This window comes from Ursus maritimus, unplaced genomic scaffold (genome assembly GCF_017311325.1).
Source record: "Ursus maritimus isolate PB19 unplaced genomic scaffold, ASM1731132v1 scaffold_29, whole genome shotgun sequence".
Classification (NCBI taxonomy): Eukaryota; Metazoa; Chordata; class Mammalia; order Carnivora; family Ursidae; genus Ursus; species Ursus maritimus.
In genome coordinates, this window is record NW_024425452.1 from 2,104,682 (window position 1) to 2,112,346 (window position 7,665).

The window sequence follows — 7,665 nt, forward strand, 5'->3', positions numbered from 1 at the left end:
TATCAACCTCCCACGGTTGTTGCTTCTGTTGTCAGATAAAAGAAGACATACCAAAGAGGCTTTGGACCAATAAAAAAACTAGGTAAACACTGGTTACTTCAGTGATGGCATCCATTTCCTCTCCCCCTGATTTTTCGTTGATTATTTTCCCCTTTATGAAACCAAATTGGTATCAGTTCCACTGATCTCTCAAAACTGACAACTTGTATTTATTACACAAATACAAGGAGTCCCACTACCCACAGGTGAGCAAAATCTCAGTAACAGCGGCCTCTAGGTGACAGGTACAAGGGGGTTCATTACACCAGCCTGTCTGCTTTTGTGGCGTGGGAAAGTTTTCCCGTAATAAAAATTAATTCAAAAATAAATCAATGGAGCCTCACCCTCTGGCTCAGAGGCGAGAGGTCTGATGAGTGAAAAGCGCAAGGTATTTTTTAAAACTGGAAATGACTTTTTCCAGCACCACAGTATGAGAAAGGGCTGAGGGCTGTTTTTTTTAGGGAGACCAGCTTTCTAGAACAGGCTTCATTTGCAAAACAAAAGCCGAATGCAGATGAAGACCTGCGAGGACCCTCAGACCACAGTCCGGTTTCCTGAGGAGGCTCAAGGCTCCCCTGCACCCAGGGCACAAGCCAAGTGCGTCTGTCGCCTTGGGTGGGCAGGTCTCCAAGTTTAAATCCGGGAGCAGAGTCTGAACCGACACCGCCAGCAGGTCCCGGCCAGCAGCTCGGACGCCAGCCCTCCGACGGGAGGAGCGCTTTCGCTACCAGGATCCCAGCAGACTTGAAACCCCCAACGGGAAAGTGAGGCGAGAACCAGAGCGGGAGAGGGCCTGGTGCACGGAGGTTTGGGTCGAAGCTCTGGGAAATTAAGGGGCGCGTTTCAGTGGTTGTCAGGTTTTATATCTGAAAAGGCGATCTGGCTGAAGATCAATTCACCTCGCTGCTGTCGGTGCACGATGCCTTACAGTTTACATCGCACTTTCCGTGCGTTATCTGATGGCATCTCACAAGTGCAGAGGAGAGGCGCCAGATGGTATCACCCTCTCTTTACAGATGCGGACACCGGCTTGGAAGGCCACCTTGTCCGGAGCCAGCAGACCACGAGGGTGCTGGACCCCAACCCAGATCTTCAGCCACCTGCCTCACCCACCCACTCCTGTGCACACCCCGTGGCGGGGGGGCGGGGGGGGGGCCAGGCTGGCAGGCTGTGGCACAGTCTCGTGAAAGGCAGCTCGAAGGAGAGGCCTCTTTTTTTTTCTTTTTTGGAGCTTCTTGCTCAAAACCTATGACACAGTGCCCACCAACTTTCAAACAGGGCTGAAAATCACAGATTTTTTTTTCCCAATGATAGTTTTCAAAGAAATCTAACGCGAGGCCCAAATTACTTTAACTGAAGACTCTTCCTCAGGCAAAAGAATCTGCTCTTGCCTCTATACGGCTCGGTAATGCAGTCAAATGTTGAGAAAAATGCAGTCGGATTTTCTGATGCAGTCTTAACCCTTGCAAGTCTCCGGTTGGCGTCAAGTCCTGAGCCCAAATACCTTCCCAAAGAGGGGAGGAGGGCGCAGCCTCAGCCTGGAGCACAGCTCCCTCACTTTCTGCTCATCTACACCTGTCTTCTCAGGTTTTCCCTCTGGTCTGGACCGAAGGCCCTCCCCGAGGCCAAATCTTCCGGAAACCTTCTCAAGGGCTTTAGTCAGCTGACCCAACTCCACCCATTGCTCTCCTCAATCACTCCCTCTCCAGGATCTTTCCCATCAATACACAAAGGCAACACCAGCACCCAAAAAAAACCCTTTCCATTATGCGCATGTCCTTCCAGCTCCTGCTCTGTATCTCCGAACCCCTCTTCACAATCAAACTTTGCCAGGAAGTTGTCCACACATGCTATGACCAGTTCCTCACCTCCTAGTCCCCTGCGAACCCCTCCAATCTTGCCCCCACCCCATCCATTGCATTCCACTAAAGCTGTTCTTTGGAAAGTCCCCAGTGGCTTCCATTTTGCCAAATAATCCAGGGGTGACTTTTCTGGCCCTTATCAACCTCATGAAACATTTAACCCCCATCCCCTCCCCAACAACACACCAACACACACACACACACACACACACACACACACACAGCCTTTCCTTCTCTCTCTATAGGCTCCTTAAGGCATCTCATCCAGTCTGCTGGATTTAAATACCATCCCCTGGCTGATGGCTCCCACATTCTTACCTCTTGCCTGGCCACTCCTCTGGTGCTGGACACCACTGTCACACTGCCTGCCTGACATCCCCACCTTGAGTCTAACAGGCACTTCAAACTTAGCAGCGCCCAAACGGAAACAGCTTGATTCCAGTCCCCTCCATCGCCATACCTGCCCCTCTCCACCACTGCAAGCCCCCTTACCAAGAGTTGGCAGTGTTACTTCCCACTGGAAAGTTCCAGTGGTTTCCCACTACACTTCAAGTGAAACGCAACCTTTCCAGAGGCCCCCAGAGTCCTGCACATTCACCTCACACTGCCCTCTCTCTGTCCCCCTTGTCTGCCTGTGCCTCTCCTTAGATCCCTCCAAAGCCAAAGTCCTTCCACACAGGCTCCCCTCCTCCTGGTGCTCTCTGCCAAACCTCAGAGCACGGCCAGGTCACTGTTCCCTGTGGTATCTTCAAAGCATTTATCACATTTTGCAATATGTATTTCTATACGTGTCTGCCACCCGTCTGGATGGTAAGCTAGAGGCTGGAGTGGGGGAAGGGGAGAGGGAGTTGATTATGTCTATTTTAATTACCATCATATTCCCGGAGCCTTAAGACAGTGTCTAGAATAGCAGGTGCTCAGTAAAGTAGCCATTGAGCATACCAATGAATAAAGTAGATCCAATCATGGCATGAAAATAATTGTTACCTTCTACGAGCCCAGAGTTACACTGCCGTTTAGGCACACGGGTTCTCTTCCCCCTTCCTCTCCAACAACAACAACAAAAAAGTTCAGTGTTGTCGTACCAACAACCCAACCGCTCAGCATAATCCCACCCATCCCCAGCTTGTTGTCTTCAACAAGGAAAACACAAAAACCATCCTCTTGCTCGGTAAACCCAAATTAACCGGAAGACCTTATAAGCAGATACCATGAGCGCTTGATTCTTAGAAAATACCACACGGTCTTTTTGTTGTGCATTTGCTTTAACCCAGAAGAAAAGATACATTGAGAAGCCATGGGATCAAACTTGGGTTACCAGGACCGTCCTACTCCTTAAAATACCACAGGATCCTTGGTGACAAGTACGTGCCAATAACTGGATGGCGGCTATTCCTGTCACCTTCGCCCCACAAAAGAAATCAACTATGCTTTACTTTCCCCTTTATTTCTTTGGTTCCCCTCCAACATGCAAATTCAAAAATATTATTAATCCACAAGATGCCAGCTAATTCTAATCCTCCCTGTTCCCTAAATCACACAGTTTTATGAGGTCATAAATAAAATGAGCTGAATTCGGCTGCTTTTAGAGCAGAACGACCAGCATCCATTCGTACTGCCTGCGGTCTGGGCCACTTGTCTACAACCTCACTTTTCTTGTCAATGTTCGAAGTCAATAAAAATATCAAGTGCTTTCCCCCCAAAAAATGCTCATGGTGAAATACAGGATATCCCAGAAATGACAGGAATCCAACATCATTATTATGAACTCTATCACTCACATACGACCAAATCCCAATTACCCATATGGGAATTCTCCGCTTTCTGGTGTCCCACTCCTCCTCAGGACTGCCTCCTCCTGTGGCCTGGGGATACCAGCTCAATTAACCTTAGACTTGACCAAGCATAATTAGGCAGGTAAGCCAGCTGGCTGGAGGGGAAACTTCCAAGATTAAGTGAAATTATTTTGGGTGCCTGGGATTATGTGCCCCCACGCTCTATTAGCACATTTAATTGGGAAACAACCATGCACTTTTTTTTTCCGAGACAGTGGCAGACTTTCGTTAAATATTTCCTTGTATTTGACGGTAAGATTATCAGGCTACTCGAGAGTCCTTTTCGGAATGCCAAGGTACAAATCCACTCTCTCCATGAAAAGACAAAAACAGAAGTTAATCAACTCGTCCTCGTCCGTGAAGCAATTTGGCCGTTGGCCCAGGAAGAGCCTGTCGAGACCTCTTGAGACCTCTCTCCACAAGACCCAAGTCACAGAATTTCAGAGATGGAAGAAAGTCATGGATCAAATATGCATTTTTAAGATTAAAAAAAAGGCAAAACCCAGAAATGGCTAAAAACTGGTACCCTCCCAACTTTTCTTTTCACAGACATTTACTCCCTGCTTTGAGAATCAAATCACCTTAAAAGTTCTTTGTCACTTTACAAACACTGTAAACTGAGCCAATGACCCAACGCAAGACAATCGTAACACTTTCTGATTAATGGACTTGATGGAGAACCCTTAAACGTTCAAAAAAAAAATCAATGCTTTTGATTATTACGACCAACCTATCAAAGGAGAAAAAGAATATTCTAAATAAGCTTTGTTTTTGTGACCACACATTTTATTATATAAGCAGCAGTCTGCTCTTTTACAATGAAAGCTCCTACTTCACCAAAAACCACAGGCCCAAGCCAGTTAAAAGAGGTAAAACTGAGTACTTTCCACACAGTTCATAAAACAACTGTTTTCACAGCAAGCTCACATAAACGCTATGTGATATTAACACATGCCTGCTATGTGGAAGCCAGCTTACCAAGCTGTGAAAAGACCCATGTTCACTATGGAACCTGCAAAATTAATATTCTCAATGCCCATAAAGCAGAAGGGAAATGTTCTTTTTTTGAGATGTCAAGCTGGCTTCTAAACAATCCTTTGGCGAAAATGGACATGCCTAAAAGGGCGGGGCCCCAAGAGGTGTGTCACTCCCGGTATCAATTCCTATAAATCAAATCCTGACAATCACCACAATATTTTAAAAAGAATGAATTATGATTCATGGGCCTTCAAACCTTTATTACCACAAGAACATTCTCAGCAAAAGAGGAAAAAAAAAGCTACTGTGCCTTGATTAATGGCCAAAGCAAGACAATAAAATAAATCTCATAAATATAAGAAAAAAAAAAAGAATGACTGCTCTTGGCTTCAAGGGTAGACATGTAAATAATTCTACTACCCTGGGATAAACACACATAGAGATTTTGTTTACCCTCCCAGCATATACACCATCCAGCCTAAGATTCTCAGCAGGGAAAAATAATAGCGAATTTGTTTAACTAATGCCTAGTTAAGAATATTCGATAAGTGGCAATAATATTTAATTCCCAACGAACTCAACTCTCAGGCTGCTAAAAATCAAATTCTCAATCTGGAAATCTGATGACAGGAAGGAAAGAAGAAAAGCACCGTCCAGCAGTAACATGTAGAGAGATCTTTTTTTTAAACCCACTTTTTCCCCTGCTAGAATTGAGCCTGTCCACAGAATTGCACAAAGCTTAACCAACTTTAGTTAACCACACACGTAGTAGGGTTTACTACCTGACCCTAAGGAAACATGTCTGGGTTTGAGTCCCTGGAGCTAAAATTATCCTGGCAAAGTTAAAACTCCCAGCATAATCAAGGCACCTGACAGCCAAGACCTAGAGTTCATCTGCAGAAAGCAGCAGGCTGGAGACCAGGAAAAGAGAGGCCAGGGGAAGCAAAGACTGCTGGTTAACTGGTTAAGCTTGGGAGTCCGCCTGTTATTCTTAACAGTGGTCATCAAAACCACATTTTCCATCACCAGATTGCTTTCTTGAAACGGTAAACGATGCAGAAGGTTGGTACCAACTGGGACAACTTAAAACTCCTTTCTTAAAGCTCTCCTCCATGGCCTGCTACAGTGAGCCTAGCCTGCTGTCGGGAGGCATTTGTTAAAGAACTCTTCAGTCACCCCTGGCTCCATCATTCCTAAGCATCACCTCCCCATACTTCACCAGACAGCCCAGGCCACGCTGTGAGCAAGCCGCTTCAACACTTCACTCGCCAAAGCCGTGTCTCGCCTGGGGAAGAGTTTCCACAAAGCTGGCTCTGACAGACCGGCCGAGGGCCCACGGAGGAACCAGAAGTCATTTTCTTTAACCTAAGGATGGCAGGCGCACATGCTCCAGCCCAGTGCTGGCCAGAGGCTGCCCGCCAGGTGCTCGGCCTCCGCCAGTGAATGGGTGGTTTTGTGTTATTTTTAAATATCTATTTCTTCAGCCCACCAGTAGTAACTTCCCAGTCTCCCAAACTGAAGTTAGGGAGTGAAGGGGCAGGCTCACCCTCTTACACATTTCTCTTATCTGGGTGGCCACTGTAACTTGGGGGAGTACCCAGCCCCCAAAGAGCCTCCAGGCGCAAATCCATACATATATGCATCATGTCAAAACCCCCCAAAGGCACATCCCTAGGGTCCTGCGGTTGCTTGGCTGGAAGAATGAAGGCTTTATAACATCACAACCCTCAATTGCAAGCCCCACCACCACCACCCTTTAAGCCGGGGCTGCCAATTATAGCGCCCACCTCAGCCCTCCCTCTTTGCTGGGATGCTGGACAGCCCGCAGAGGGACGAGGGAAGAAGGAAAGCAGAAAGAAGGCCCTGCTAACAGACTGAAAGTAAAAAAGTGGGGGGGAGACTTTTCCCTTCCCCTCCCCCGTCTTCTCACGGAGCATCCCCCAACTAATTTTTTTTTAAATGAAACTTAATAAGCTTCTTGCCTACCTTGGCTGTTTCTGCAACAAGTGCATGGGCAATCCGACAAGACCAGACTCCGCTTGGGGGGTGAGATGGGGGGCGAGCAGAGCTGATGGAGTAATTTCAATATTAATTTATGTCAGAGCCGCCTTCTCGAAGCGCTACTCACTTACAGTACTGCCCTCAGCCTGTAAACAAATATCGCTCCGCCAGGAAACATACTCCCCAGATGCAAGCCCCTTCCCCAGCAGGGAACAGGGCCCTGCGCCGCCCCCACCCCACCCCCAACAGTATGCTCCCCCACCCCGGGGAGGAAGCTCCGGGTTTCCAAAGCACCAACCCACCACCTCCGCCACCACCCCAGCAAGAAACTTACTCGGTCCGTCTACGCCTCCACCCTCCCTTCAGGAAATCTACTCTCCATATGCATTCAGCCTCCCCGCAGGAAATCTGCTCCCCCCTCCCCCCTTCTATATACATGCACCCCTCCCTCTCCTCCTCCCCACGCGCCCTCCCCAACCAGAAACTTACTAGCGTGCAAGCGTGCAGGCTCTCCTGATCCTGGAAACTTACTCCCAGATATAGCGCCCGCCAGCCCCCTTTCCCGGCCCTGCTCCCGTTCCTGCCCTCCGCGGCAAGCAACTCCAAACTCTCCGCATCCAGCCACTCTCCCTCCCCGGTGGAAATTTGCGGCGCGGGGCCGCGCGCGTGCATCCACCCTCCCCTTCAGGAAACTTACTCCCCATCTGCATGCACCGCCTCTCAGCCATCGCTTAGAGGGAAGGGGGTGTGCTAGGGAGACAGAAATACATATGTATCTCTCGCCCCTCCCCCGGCCGCAGCCCACTCGGGGCCGAGCCGCGGTAACCTGGCCTTACCTTTTGCATTGCTCCCCACCCTCGCCCCCTCCCTTAAACCTCCTTATCCGCTCCCCGGCGCCCCCCTTTTTTCACCCATTACCCACCCCTAGCAACCGTTCCCAAGCTCCTCTC

The 7,665-nt window shown here is 48.6% G+C and overlaps 1 protein-coding gene across 4 annotated transcripts in view; it reads right to left on the reverse strand.

The window, feature by feature from the left end:
* TRERF1 (transcriptional regulating factor 1) overlaps positions 1–7,400 on the reverse strand; it is a 204,749-nt gene extending 197,349 nt beyond the window's left edge. For 2 of the 4 annotated variants that reach the window (XM_040643482.1, XM_040643481.1), the window contains exons 1-2: positions 7,205–7,399; positions 6,701–6,782 (exon numbers count right to left, since the gene is read on the reverse strand). The gene's annotated coding sequence lies outside the window, so the exon portion shown is untranslated. Of the gene's footprint in view, positions 1–6,700; positions 6,783–7,204 lie in introns of all 4 variants that reach the window. The other 2 variants (XM_040643480.1, XM_040643483.1) reach the window with 2 other exon arrangements.
* Between the last annotated feature and the right edge of the window lie 265 nt (positions 7,401–7,665).